Source organism: Schistocerca nitens, chromosome 1, assembly GCF_023898315.1.
Source record: "Schistocerca nitens isolate TAMUIC-IGC-003100 chromosome 1, iqSchNite1.1, whole genome shotgun sequence".
NCBI lineage: Eukaryota > Metazoa > Arthropoda > Insecta > Orthoptera > Acrididae > Schistocerca > Schistocerca nitens.
Genome location: NC_064614.1, coordinates 417,671,084 through 417,685,846, shown reverse-complemented (window position 1 = coordinate 417,685,846; position 14,763 = coordinate 417,671,084). Strand labels below are relative to the sequence as shown.

At 45.7% G+C, this 14,763-nt stretch overlaps 1 long non-coding RNA gene and 1 pseudogene across 1 annotated transcript in view; one reads left to right on the top strand and one right to left on the bottom strand.

Annotated features, from left to right (window-relative positions):
• Positions 1–14,763, bottom strand: part of LOC126235884 (uncharacterized) — a 271,044-nt gene that overhangs the window by 183,314 nt on the left and 72,967 nt on the right. The window lies entirely within an intron of this gene.
• LOC126206917 (5S ribosomal RNA) lies at positions 439–556 on the top strand (annotated as a pseudogene).

Genomic DNA, 14,763 nt, shown 5'->3' with positions numbered 1-14,763 from the left:
ACTTTGTATTCAACAGGCTTTCTGCATCTCCAAAAGCACGCACTCTGGCAGTCCAAAATTCGTGGAAATAGGATGGTTAACGTGGAGTGACAATGTGAATGTATTTTGTTGTTGTCAACTTCAGTCTCAAGACTGGTTTGATACGAATCTAACCCAATCTGCGCAAATATTCATACCTGTTGTTTTGCTATTGCAACGTCCATGCACTAGAATGTAGTCAAGCCTTGGTCTAGCAATACAATTTTTACTTCCTCGAGTACCGTATTACCTAAGGTGGAGTTAGGAGAAGTGTTGCCAGGTTGAGAGGTGTGCAGTAACTCTTAATCAACATCTTCATTAACCAGATGAAAAGAGACAGTCCAAAATCCTGAGGCGAGCTCTCACTAAACATTTACAATACAGTACACAAATTATAGTGACCCAATATCACGGCCATTTGGCAACAGCCTTGCCGCAGTGGATACACCGGTTCCCGTCAGATCGTCGAAGTTAAGCGCTGTCGGGCGTGGCCGGCACTTGGATAGGTGACCATCCAGGCCGCCATGTGCTGTTGCCATTTTTCGGGGTGCACTCAGCCTCGTGATGCTAATTGAGGAGCTACTCCACCGAATAGTAGCGACTCCGGTCAAAGAAAGCCATCATAACGACTGGGAGAGAGGTATGCTGACCACACGCCCCTCCTCCGCATCCTCAGCCGAGGATGACACGGCGGTCGGATGGTCCCGATGGCCACTTGTGGCCTGAAGACGGAGCGCATATCACGGCCATTACAGGAAATACAGAACAGCATGACTTCAAATTTAATTCTCACGCTAGCCCTTTGGCAATGCCACAACACCCTATAACTAAAAATGGTTCAAATGGCTCTGAGCACTATGAGACTCAACTGCTGAGGTCATAAGTCCCCTAGAACTTAGAACTACTTAAACCTAACTAACCTAAGGACAACACACACATCCATGCCCGAGGCAGGATTCGAAACTGCGACCGTAGCTGTCGCGCGGTTCCAGACTGTAGCGCCAGAACCGCTCGGCCACCAGCGGCCGGCACCCTATAACTGGCAGCATTTAAAGTAATTACAAAACACTCAATATCATTTCAAAAGCGAGCGAGGTGGAGCAGTGGTTAGCGCCCTGAAATCGGGAGGACGACGGTTCAAACCCACGTCCGGCCATCCTGATTTAGGTTTCCCGTGGTTTCCCTAAATCGCTTCAGGCAAATGCCGGGATGGTTCCTTTGAAAGGGCACTGCCGACTTCCCATCCTTCCCTGATCCGATGGGACCGATGACCTCGCTGTTTGGTCCCCTCCCCCAAACGAAGCAACCAATCATTTCAAATCCAGAGTGGTTCTTCCCAAACTCCACCCAAACAGTAAGCACCAGAAGTATAAAGAAACACAATGGTGTTAATGAGACCACCTCAAAATAAGAGGTAAGCAAACCATGGTAAACCACGGGGAAAACAGGAAGCACTGGCATTCAATCAGCAACGTTAGCCAACATGGAGCCTACGGCTACTAGTCAGTACTGAATAGAAAACATGTGTGCGGATTAAGGAAAACGCAATGACACTCAGCCCAGTCAACAGTACCCGCCCGGGCAGGTATCACTTTCTCGCTGACTATACAATTCGCTTCAACTACATTTTAACCAAGTTTGCAAAATGTTCGTAACCAAATTCCACTGCTACATAACGGATTAGGTGCATATAGCCTGGAATAGAACGTTCTATACAATGAATCTCACCTTCATACAAGAGTAACGTCTGAGTCGATATCAAACCAAGGTAATGCGCCGACGGCGAATCTGGTTGATGAATCCAATTTCCCGCCAGACTGAGGCATGTGGTGCGCTAAACCCACGCACCGCCGGTATGATGGAAGATCGCGTCTCCTCGGAAATGGCTCCACAGAGAAGGCCGGCCACGGTGAAACCAGGTCCGTAGGCCCGCAGCAGTTGGCGGCGAACGTGTTACGTTTCTCCGGCGGCGCGCGCAGGGTGAGCCAGAGCTGTACTGTGTGTTCAAAAATACGCTGCCACGTGACACAATTAAACCATCACAATAGCTACTGCTCCTTGCCTTAAGATGTGTCCTAACAACGTATCACCTCACTTACCAAAGTTGAGTCATCAGTTATTTTCTCGCCAATTCGATTGAATATCATACCCCTCCACCAGTTGCGATTTATTGGTGGAATGATACGTAAATGCAGTCAGTCCACAAAAGACAGTGCATACAAAACGCTCGTGCGACCCATCCTAGAAAATTGCTCCAGTGTAGGACTAAAATCGGATATTGTATCCACTTAGAAAGTTTTTAGAACCAACACTAAGTGATGATCATATGACTGTCCTCTGTGTAAAGTTGCCATAGGGAGCACGAAGACAAGATTAGACTAATTACAGTGTGAACGGAGACGTCTAATTAATCACTCCTCCCGCGATCCATATGTGTATGGAATGGGAAAAATCCATGATGACTAGAACAATGTGACGTTCCCTCTGCTGTGCACTTCACGGTGATTTGCAGAATATTGATGTAGATGTTGTCCTGTCTACCCATCTAATCTTTAGCATTCTTCTCTAACAACATATTTCAAAAGCATCTTCTCTCTCCTTGTTTGAGCTGTTTTACACAGACGTTTCACTCCGTCGTTCCAGACACTTTCTTCCAGAAAAGGCTTACTAACACTTAAATTTATATTGGGTGCTAATATATGTCTCTATTTCACAAAAGTTTTTCTTGCAATTGACAGTGTGAATGTCATATGCTTATCCATGCACATGCATGACACGTATACAAGTTTAAGACGTTCACAATTCTACATCTACATCCACAACAATACTCTGCAAGCCACCTGACGGTGTGTGGCGGAGGGCACTTCAGGTATCACTAACTGATCTCCCCTGCCTGTTCCACTCGCGAATGGCGCGTGAAAAGGGTCATTGTCGGCAAGCCCCTGTATTGGCTTTAATTTCTCGAATTTTTTGTCGTGGTCATTTCGCAAGAAGTACGCGGGAGGGAGTAATATGTTGTCCGACTTTTCCCGGAAAGTACTCTTTGGAAATTTCAATAATAAACCTCTCTTATAGCGTTTGCGACTGGAGTCTGTTGAGCATCTCTGCAATCTCTGCAACGCTCTCGCGTCGACTAAACGATCTCGTGACGAAACGTGCCGCTCTCCGTTGGATCTTTTCTATCTCTTCTATCAGTACTGCCTGCTTAGGATCCCAGACTGATGAACAATACTCAAGAGTCGGTCAAACAAGCGACTTGTAAGCCACTTCCTTCGTGTAGGAGATACATTTCCTTAAGGTTTTTCATATGATTCTCAGTCTGGCGTCTGCTTTCCTTACTACTTGTTTTATGTGGCCATTCCACTTAACGAGGCTCTGGATAATTACTCCCAGATGTTTTACGGTACATGTTGCTTCCAGTTTCTGAAACATTCGCCAACAGCTTATCTACCTAAAGAAAGCAGTAGTTTCACTTAAAGCCCGTCAACGTAGAGGTCATTAGAAAATTAACACAGTTATCGTTTACCAAGGATAATGAACGAATTTGGCAGTGCTTCTGTTTAATGTAGCATGACTGGTATTGGCCTCGCACTCTCGTATACAGCTTCAGAGCTGTAATCACTGCTCCACTTCCCTTGCCTCTAGTTAGGCAGACAAACGCGATTACGCGAAGACGAAATAAATTTAATGAGACTGAACTGCATACAGTCATCTTCATTTTCTTGGGCCTTAACGACCCTGTTACTATGTATTTGGCAATGTTAGTGTCAGAGGGTGACCGGATGCTCTTCCTGTGGCCATCCCATACCCCTCGGGAGCCGGCCGGAGTGGCCGAGCGGTTCTAGGTGCTACCGTCTGGAACCGCGCGACCGCTATGGTCGCAGGTTCGAATCCTGCCTCGGGCATGGATGTGTGCTATGTCCTTAGGTTAGTTAGGTTTAAGTAGTTCTAAGTTCTAGGGCACTGATGACCAAAGAAGTTAAGCCCCATGGTGCTCAGAGCCATTAGCCAATAATGCATAAACTAGGCACTCATCTTTTCGTGTTTCCCACGCTGGTCTCGTTGTAAACTCATGGCTCAGTCGTCGAAAATCTAGGTGGTGATGAATCCAAGCTCGGATGCAAAGAGGTCTAGGTGTTATTCTGCGATATTCAAAAGTTTTATAGATGTGTTTGATAAACCATTCCTGAAGATTAAACTTTTGCAAGTTAGCCTCGGGCTTGGATGTGTGCTATGTCCTTAGGTTAGTTAGGTTTAAGTAGTTCTAAGTTCTAGGGGACTGATGACCTCAGAAGTTAAGTCCCATAGTGCTCAGAGCCATTTGAACCATTTTGAACCAGCCGGCCGGAGTGGCCGAGCGGTTAAAGGCGCTACAGTCTGGAACCGCACGACCGCTACGGTCGCAGGTTCGAATCCTGCCTCGGGCATGGATGTGTGTGATGTCCTTAGGTTAGTTAGGTTTAAGTAGTTCTAAGTTCTAGGGGACTGATGACCTCAGAAGTTGTCCCATAGTGCTCAGAGCCATTTGAACCATTTTGAACCCACCGGGACGGAAGTAGTGAACCCCAGTTGTCCGTGTCTAGTGTAAGCCATGAAATGTTGCGAACGTTTTCAGATTTCTGCGAGTTGTGTAACTGAGGCGGGACGTGGGGACCAGAGCAGTATACGCCTAGTGGGATGTGGAAAACCGCCTAAAACCAATTCCAGGCTGGCCGGCACACCGGCCCTCGTCGGTAATCCGCCGGGCTGATTGGGTCCGAAGCCGGCGCCCCTACCCGAGTCCAGGAAGCAGCGCATTAGCGCTCTCGGCTAACCTGTTGGGTTGAACTGCATATAGTAATGGTGGTAATTTGATCTCTAGTGTATATTAGAAGAAAGTGCGTGGCATGTGAAGATTAAATCATTAATGACAAAAAGAAAACACAGAAACCAGTCTTTTAAAATTTTATTTATATATACACTTTTATGTGAATGACAACTTGGTGTGAAACTTCCTGGCAGATTAAAACTGTGTGCCGGACTGAGACTCGAACTCGGGACCTTTGCCTTTCGCGGGCGAGGGCTCTGCCATCTGAGCTACCCAAGCACGACTCACGACCCGTCCTCACAGCTTCACTCCCTCCAGTACGTCGTCTCCTACCTTCCAAACTTCACAGAAGCTCTCCTGCGAACCTTGCAGAACTAGCACTCCTGGAGAAAAGGATATTGCGGAGACATGGCTTAGCCACAGCCTGGGGGATATTTCCAGAATGAGATTTTCACTCTGCAGCGCAGTGTGCGCTGATATGAAACTTCCTCGCAGGAGAGCTTCTGTAAATGGAAGGTAGACGGGGTACTGGCAGAATTGAAGCTGTGAAGACGAGTCGTGAGTCGTGCTTGGGTAGCTCAGTTGGTAGAGCCCTCGCCCGCGAAAGGCAAAGTTCCAGATTTCGAGTCTCGGTCCGGCACACAGTTTTAATCTGCAACGAAGTTTCATATCAGTGCATACTCCGCTGCAGAGTGAAATTCTCATTCTGACAACTTGGTGTGTCAATTATTCCACATCGGCGGCAGTAGTGTTGTGAAAGGCATTTACTTATCTGGGGAATGAAATGAAATGATCTTATGACATTAATGGCGGAGAGTTCCCAAGTGGGGAAGTTCATCCGCCGAGTTGGTAGTCTTCAGTACCAACTTGGAAAGCATGTACTTGTCGAGGGAAGATTCAAGTACCTTTGAACGCATTTAGCTGCGTGGAAACGTTCGTTTTATCTTTGTGATTCGTGCTTGGATAGTAACAGTAGGACCAACAGACATCTGCACACATTGACTAACACAACTACAAGCTTAGAAACAATGCAAAAGCAGTACACCTAAGGCAAGTCCAACTCCTTACATAAAACTCAAAACATCAAGTGCGACGCCTGCGATTCTGTCGTCTTCTCCACGATAAAGACTGGCCTGATATTTTAGATAAGACAAACACTTGAATTACAAATAATGTAAACTAGAAACATCACATAGATAATGTTTTGGGCAAAGACTGCGATTTATTGGCAGAACACTTATAAAATGCAGCAGGTCTACTAAAGAGACTGACTGCATACTCTACGCTTGTCCGCCCTTTTCTAAAAGGGTCATTGTGCGGCGTGGGATGCGCACCAGATAGCATTGACGGAGGACATCGAAAAAGTTCAAAGAAGGACAGCGCGTTTTGTATTACTTGAAACAGGGGAGAGAGTGCTATGGATATGATACGCGCATTGGGGTGGCAATCATTAAAGCAAAGGCGATTGTTGTAGGATCTCCTCAAGAAATTTCAGCCACTATCTTTGTCCTCAGAGTGCGAAAATATTTTGTTGGCGCTCACCTATACCAAAATCAGAGAAATCGTAGCTCTCGTGGAAAGATTGAAGTGTTCGTTTCTCACGCGCACTGTTCGACAGTGGAACGGTAGAGAAATAGTCTGAAGGTGGTTCGATGAACCCTCAACGATGGACTTAATTGTGCATTGCACAGTAATCATGTAGTTACAGAAGCTGTGAGACAGTTCATTATCCGGTACAGTTATTGTTACGGAAGATACTGGAAAAGTCAGATTGGTACAATAGCCACACCTCGGTCCGCTAAGATTCTTACTAAAGTAGTAGATCCATACGTAATTCCTAAGGATAGACAAAAAAGAATTCTTGACGAAGTTAGTGATCTAATCCCCGTGCACCACGGTAACACAAATTGTTTCATATGTCATGTTCACGTGGCGCTATACGTACATTTTAATTAGCCTGACCAAGTCATTGCGACTTCGACATTTGTCGTTGGGAGAAGGAATGATTGTACCATAGGGCCCAGGCAATAAAATGATAGAAGGGTGGTCCAACAACCCTACCACAACAAAGGTCAAAAATTAATTTTGATTGTAGTGTTGCTCACGCTACAAAATACTGCATTTTCGGGCAACAACAAAGTTATATTATGTGGCAGGTGTCATTAGAGCACAGTTAATAAAGTAATTTCATGAAATAATGGATAAGCCGGCCGGAGTGGCCAAGCGGTTCTAGGCGCTACCGTCTGGAACCGCGCGACCGCTACGGTCGCAGGTTCGAATCCTGCCTCGGGCATGGATGTGTGTGACATCCTTATGTTAGTTAGGTTTAAGTAGTTCTAAGTTCTAGGGGACTGATGACCAAAGAAGTTAAGTCCCATAGTGCTCAGAGCCATTAGCCAATAATGGATAAACTAGGCACTCATCTTTTCGTGTTTCCCACGCTGGTCTCGTTGTAAACTCATGGCTCAGTCGTCGAAAATCTAGGTGGTGATGATTCCAAGCTCGGATGCAAAGAGGCCTAGGTGTTATTCTGCGATATTCAAAAGTTTTATAGATGTGTTTCATAAACCATTCTTGAAAATTAAACTTTTGCAAATTAGCACAATGGTGATGTAAAAAAGTCATCACCTCTCCGAATTTAAGTTACACTTCTTTTTTATTACTTTTGTTGCAATATCACGTAACTCACAAAACATCACTTCACAATATAAAACATACTTGAAAATATCTTCGTCACTGTTAAAGTTCACATTTTATAAACTGACTACAATTTGCGTCATTTCAACATGACGACCAAGACTTGACTCTCTAATAACGGCTTACACGCCCAAAAATCAGAGTTACAAGTACGACAAAGATCATTGTGACAAAAGAAAGAATTCACATAAGAATAATATCATTGCAATATAAACATATCGATGTATCAAAGTACCTACTTTACAGAAACACAGTAGAATATTGCTGGTATCGAGAGGTTGAGGTGAGGTGCCGTAATGGTTACGTAATTCAAATACCATTACAGTGCCGGCCGGTGTGGTCGTGAGGTTCTAAGCGCTTCAGTTTGGAACCGCGTGACCGCTACGGTCGCAGGTTCGAGTCCTGCCTCGGGCATGGATGTGTGTGATGTCCTTAGGTTAGTTAGGTTTAAGTAGTTCTAAGTTCTAGGGGACTGATGACCTCAGAAGTTAAGTCCCATAGTGCTCAGAGCAATTTGAACCATTTTTTTACCATTACAGTGGGAAGGATAAGAAATAGCATCCTGCCCACAGCGAGGTCATTAAAGACGAAGCGCACGCTCGGAATGGGCAAGGATAGGTAAGGAAAGCGTCCGTGTCCTCATTCGGCGCACCATTCCGTCATTCGCCTTAATTGATTTGCTGGATCAACGGAAGACCTTGATCTACACAGGCAGACGGAGGACTTAAAGTGTCTGCCTTATGAACGTGCGTCAAGTGCTTTAATCACTGAGTCATCTCGCGCGATTTAGTGGATTGGATGACACAATTCGCCTTCTCATTACTGAATTACCACCAGAGTAGTTCAACCAATCATTTACAAACACCGGAGAAAACTAGCGGTTATTACCTATTGCCTGGAGTTGCACGATTGCAAGAAATGACATTCTTGCAACTCTTTTCCAATCTAAGTCAAGCAAAATTTACTAGCTAGTACGGAAAGAAGTAAGAAATGTTGCGTTCTTAGTTGTTTGGTACAGATCATCGTATGCAAAGCAAAACATAGATACTACGTGTGTCACAGCAACATACACAACCGGATGAGAAGCGTGTGTACGCAGCGACCTCGATTCTGGTGAAGGCAAACAGCCGAGGCGAGGATAGCGTTGCAGGGGGAGGGAGAGAGTGATTGATACCGGCGCTCAAAGATTCGCGGCAGGTAGAGGAATATTTGTTGAGCTGTTGACAAACATCCGGTACGCGAGCGCGCCGTTTGGAGTGGCGGCCCTGGAATTTCCAGCACCAGGCTCGCCTGCAGAGTGCGTAACGCAACACGCGTGGCGCAACCACCATTGGCCTCGGGCCGCTGGTGCCTAATTTTACTACACAGCTCTCGTTCTTGGGTTTCCTGCTGCCAGCGAAAGCCTTCTCGTGTAGTCTTCCGGAAAAATACTACGTATCCGTGACAGTGTGTGACCCGATTCTTCCTTCTTTTCATTCGGCCCATCTCTCCAGACTGTGGTTTCGTTTTGCAGTTTCTCATTCTGCCTCCCCATCATGTCTCAACATCTCTTCCTATTGATGCATAGCTACCGAAACAGACAGTATTCGTATTAAGAGACGGGTCTAGAATATGGAAGAAATTATAGCTAACATGTCCATCCAAATGTCTAATTTAAAGGGGTATAAGCTTGCTTCATCCCTCTCAACCCGAGATACTTCTCCGTTTCTAACACCCTCGATATCGACGAGAGCTTCAGTGTTCTTTCTTCTTTCCATCAGTTTGTACCGTACAGAGAAAAGAATGATTGAAACTGAGTTGTTTAGCTGAGAAGAGTAATACTTCAAATTAAAATTATATAGTTACGAACAGTCAAGAATAATTGCGAAACTCACCTAAATAGTACATGCAATTACTCAGTACCAGAAATGTACTTAGTAAGGAAAAGCTGGAATGCCAAAATGATTGTAAATACGTGGTTCCCAACCTGGGGGCCACGCGGGGTAGCCGTGCGGTCTGGCGCCTTGCTACGGTTCACGCGGATACCCCTGTCGGAGGTTCGAGCTCTCCCTCGGGCAGGGGTGTGTATGTGTTGTCCTTAGCGTAATTAAGTTTAAGTTCGATTACGTAGTGTGTAAGCCTAGGGTTCCCTCAGCAGTTTGGTCCCATAAGAACCACAAATTTTCAAAATTTCCCGACCTGAGGATAATTACCCCCTAAGGGCTAAAATGAAATATTCTAGAGGGTTCAAAACTAAACGTTTCGCTTCTGTTTCAGTCACGAAACTAAATTATTTTCAAAAGATCATTACTATTGTCACAAATTTTTAAGAGTCGATAACTGATTATATAACTTATCAATTATTACTTTTTATTAATTATTAGCATTAATGCGGTGGAGGTCACAGGTTTCTCACATAGTCCACTAACTACACACATATATTGTGCTTTGACCTGTACATAGCTAATGATAGAAGCGAGACATATGCCTAACAAATGCTACACATCTCAAGAAAATATCCTCTACAAGTTGTAGACAATACCCGCAGTAGTCTATAAATTGCTTCATTACACGCTTCCAAACAGGTAAATGAATTACTTGACAGCACGACACAGCACTAACTAGATAAGGTCTAGTACGGTGCTGTACACACTATTATTATTATTATTATTATTATTATTATTAGTGGCTACAGTCAGACACAAAGTATTAAAAGCCTGTAATCTTCCAATTTCTGCCAGTTCAAAAGTAAGGAGAAAAGCGATGAAGTGATTTACGAACAGTAGGTATAGTGCGCACATTCTAACTTGGTTAATTGTACATGGGGTTGCAGTGTTCACGTCAACCAAGTGCCGCAATGGTGAGGCACTCCCTCACTGTAGACAGTTAGCTTTCTTGTCTGAGAAGGAGTTGTGGGTAGTACTTGCGATGAACCTCTTATTCCTTCATCATTCATTCTAACACACACACACACACACACACACACACAGCCGGCCAGTGTGACCGTGCGGTTCTAGGCGCTTCAGTCTGGAACTGTGTGACCGCTACGGTCGCAGGTTCCAATCCTGCCTCGGGCATGGATGTGTGTGTTGTCCTTAGGTTAGTTAGGTTTAAGTAGTTCTAAGTTCTAGGGGACTGATGACCACAGATGTTAAGTCCCATAGTGCTCAGAGCCATTTGAACCACACACACACACACACACACACACACACACACACACACAAACTAAAAATTATCATTCGTCTTTCAATATTTTAAAAATAAAAGTATTCTAAGAGAAGTCTTACAGTCTACAGTTTAGCTGGGTGCTAAAGTTGGTGATCGTGTGTGTCTGTTGGGGGGAGAGGGGGGGGTGGATAATAGACGGCAGAGAGGGAGGAGGACGGAGGTACAAGCTAATATCTAGCCTGGGAACCAGTGTTGTAAAATTATCAAGTTGTGTTCATAGTGATACAAATTACGCCGAGTCAAACATTATGGCCACGACCAACAATGCTGTAGAATGCCGTCTGGTGGCGTTACGGGCTCGCAGTAACGCAATTACACAAGTGGAGATGAGACGGCTGAGGAATCATTTTAGCGACGGTGCTGGCTACAAATGAGGAAACCCACTGCCTTAATCCAGATTGTTCTGTCCCGGCGCCTAGGAAGAGTCTCTAGGGAACGGCGAAGCTGATCGCATTCGCGCGTTACTGCCGTGAGCAAATACAATAAGTGAAAGACAATGAAACCAGGAGTAGCTAACGGGATGTTGGACGTCCATGCTTGAGCACAGAACATAGAGGCTGGAGGCTTGCCCACACTTTAAGACAGGACAGGCCTCGATATGTGGGAAATCAGGCGGCAGGTTATAGTGCTGATGCAGGCACAAGCGTTTCGGAGGGCACTGTTCAGAGCACATTGCTCAACATGTGTCTACGCAGAAGACGATCCCTAGGTCTTCCTATGTTGACCGAACGACATCATCAATTAGGATTGTTTTGGACACGTGACTATCGAGATTGGACCGTGAATCGATTGAATCGTCTCATCTAGTCGGATGAATCACTTTTCCTGTTACAGCAGGTCGAAGGCCGTGTCCGGATACACTGTCATCCAGGCGAACGACTTCTCGAAACATGCACAGCGCCAAGACTCAGGTCCAGTTGAACTTCCGGACACGTTATAGGAGCACACCACCATCATGTCCGACGATCAGACAGCGGTACGCGAGGTTCAAGGAATCCAGAAGTGTCATGAAGTGTACGAGTTCTGTTTCGTCGGAGCACGAGTGATGCAGGTGTGGAACGGGTCTAACCAAATCAATCCGACCAGCGTCTCTACCGTTGCAGCTATCACCAACCACGGTGCACAGGGTACTGCACAAGAGACTGAAGCTTCATGCGTACAAAGTGCAGCTGCTGCATACGCTTCAGACTGATGGCCAGCCAAAGCGCAGAGCTTTTGCGATTGAGAGTCTGAGTCGCATCGACGATGACCGAGAATATCTGAAAAAGGTTATGTTCACAGATGAAGCTTCTTTTCATGCGTCCGTCGAGCTAAATCGACACAACGTGAGGATCTGGGGCACTGAGAACCTAACAACCGTATGGCCATTCGTCCTATCCTCCTGAGAATAACTTCAACATCTTACATGTTATAGCTCTCCTTCACTGGAACCAAGTTGCAAGATGGATCGCAGAGATATGTGGTGAGCAAACTCCTTTGTAGACGCTTTGCTTTTTCCTACCAATGAACTGGCTTCGGCCACCTGCTTCACCTGTGGTTGCACCTATCTCAGCATTCCATTTCATATCAGTACAAATTGTCACACCCAAGTATAAGCTGACTGATTACGGTTGTGACTTATTGATATTGTAATCATAGGATAGTATATTCTTCCGTTTTTTCAAGAGATCATTTAAAGCACGTTGCCTCCACTTATAAATCTTATCAAGATCTGACTGAATATTTATGCAGTATTTCAGATAGTGTTTGTTTACAGGTAAGTAGATCATTTCCATAGACTGTGAAGCTTACATACAACAAGAACAGTTAGTGTCCAGATACACTGCCCTGGGGCACGTTTGGACTTACATATACATCTGTCGATGATTGTCTACCTCTTCTGCAACTCTAGGCAGGTGTAAAGTGCGCCTTCTTCCAAGATTCACAGTATACTGCGTGAACCCGAACTCCACCGACGAAATTTCTGAAGTTGCTCAGTGACGTTTTCTATTTTGGTAAACGGGAACCTTTGTCGTAGGCGACTCGTTACAAGGTAAATGCATTTTGTTTGATTTTTTACCCCCATTAATCTTTATATTTGCATTTCGTGGAAAACATCTGCTTAGCAGCGAAAACGTCGACGGTGTGCATTGTCTGCCTCATTCCAACAGAAACTTGTCCCTTACATTCGCGATACTTTCTATTAGGATCGCAGTTACAGAGGATTTGTCGTGCGGGTCCTCTTCCACTACCAAGTCAATCACTAGACATGAGAGCGATGCAGTTTTTCTTCTGATTGCACGTGAAGAGCCTACTTTCCGAGACTCCGGTCGATACTCACACGGACCCGGTTTCTAGGATTGTTGCAGCATTGGAGGTAGTACGTCAGACTCCTGGGAGCATGTAGGACGGTCGATGGTGCGTTGCAGTACACAGTGACTCGACCATGGCAGTCAGAATTTTGAACAATATCGATAAGGGAATAGCTGTACATTTGCTACCTACTGTTCTACCCACTGACAGAACAAATGGCTCTGAGCACTATTGGACTTAACTGATGAGGACATCAGTCCCCTAGAACTTAGAACTACTTAAACCTAACTAACCTAAGGACATCACACACATAGATGCCAGAGGCAGGATTCGAACCTGCGACCGTACGGTCGCGCGGATACACACTGTAGCGCCTAGAACCGTTCGGCCAGCCCGGCCGGCACTGACAGAACAGATTGCCCACTGTGATAAAAGTCTACGTGTATAATCTGAGTATTGGTAAATTACTGTGTGTCTGATGATTGCATATTACAGTGTTTTCTGTACTGTGATCAGGTGTTTTCATAAAAATAGAGGTAATTGGGGCAACAAACCAAACACAGAGATCACTCGTTCGAATGCACCTCGTATTTATGTCTCAGAGACGGACTAATAAGGCTGCAAATTCTGAATATAATCCGACAGGTATTTGATCGTGCCCTGGAGCCATGAAGGTATAATAAGAGGATGTGGCGCTACATCTTGAAGCTTGTATGGTAGTTTCTTCCGTAACCAAGGTTGCCGAAGTGTTTGGTGTTTCGAGAGGCATCGTATCGAATATTTATAGTGCACACAGGGAAATCAGAAAAATGTCATCCGCTAAGTCACAACGCGGACGAAAGCTTGTGTTGAGCGACCCTGACAGACGGTCAATGAAGAGGAGTGTGACGAGAAATAGGAGGACAACAGCTGCAAAAGTCACTGCAGAGCTGATTGTCGCACTCGCGAGCCCTGTCAGCACCAAAATAACGCGAAGGCAGCTCCATAAGCAGGGAATATCAGGGCGAGCCGGACATAAGTCAGTGATGCCCGTAACAGGCAAATGCGGTCCCGAAGCTATAAAACCAAGTCTATGGAGCAATGGAAGAAAGTCCTGTGGCTGGATAAGTCTTGTCCCACACTTTTTCCAGCTTCTGGATGAGTTTACAGTCCAAGGGTGGAACTTGGTGGGGGTTCAATGTTGGTTGTGTTTTGGTGATTCCATATTTTTCTCCACCCCCTGTACGTCGTCTTCCTGAAAATGCTGAGAACATACACTGTCCTGTCACAATAATGTGATCACCTCTCAGAAGCCTGAATAACCACCTACGGAAGCTCAGAGCGCTGCTAGACGTGCAGAAAGAGAGTCAGTGAGGTTCTGGAAGGTACGGACAGGGATGTGGGGCCATGCCGACTCCAGTGCTGTGAGCAGCTGTGCTAGGATTCTCGGTTGAGAGTCCACGGTACGAGCAGGCCGATCTAGGTGGTCCGACAGATTCCCCACTAGGTTTAAATTTGGAGAGTTTGGTGGTCAGGGGAGTACGGTAAACTCGTCCTGGTGCTCTTCGAACCAAGGGCGGACACTGTGAGCTGTGTGACACACTGCATAGTCCTGCTGGTAGGCCGGCCGGGGTGGCCGAGCGGTTCTAGGCGCTACAGTCTGGAACCGCGCAACCGCTACGGTCGCAGGTTCGAATCCTGCCTCGGGCATGGATGTGTGTGATGTCCTTAGGTTAGTTAGGTTTAAGGAGTTCTGAGTTCTA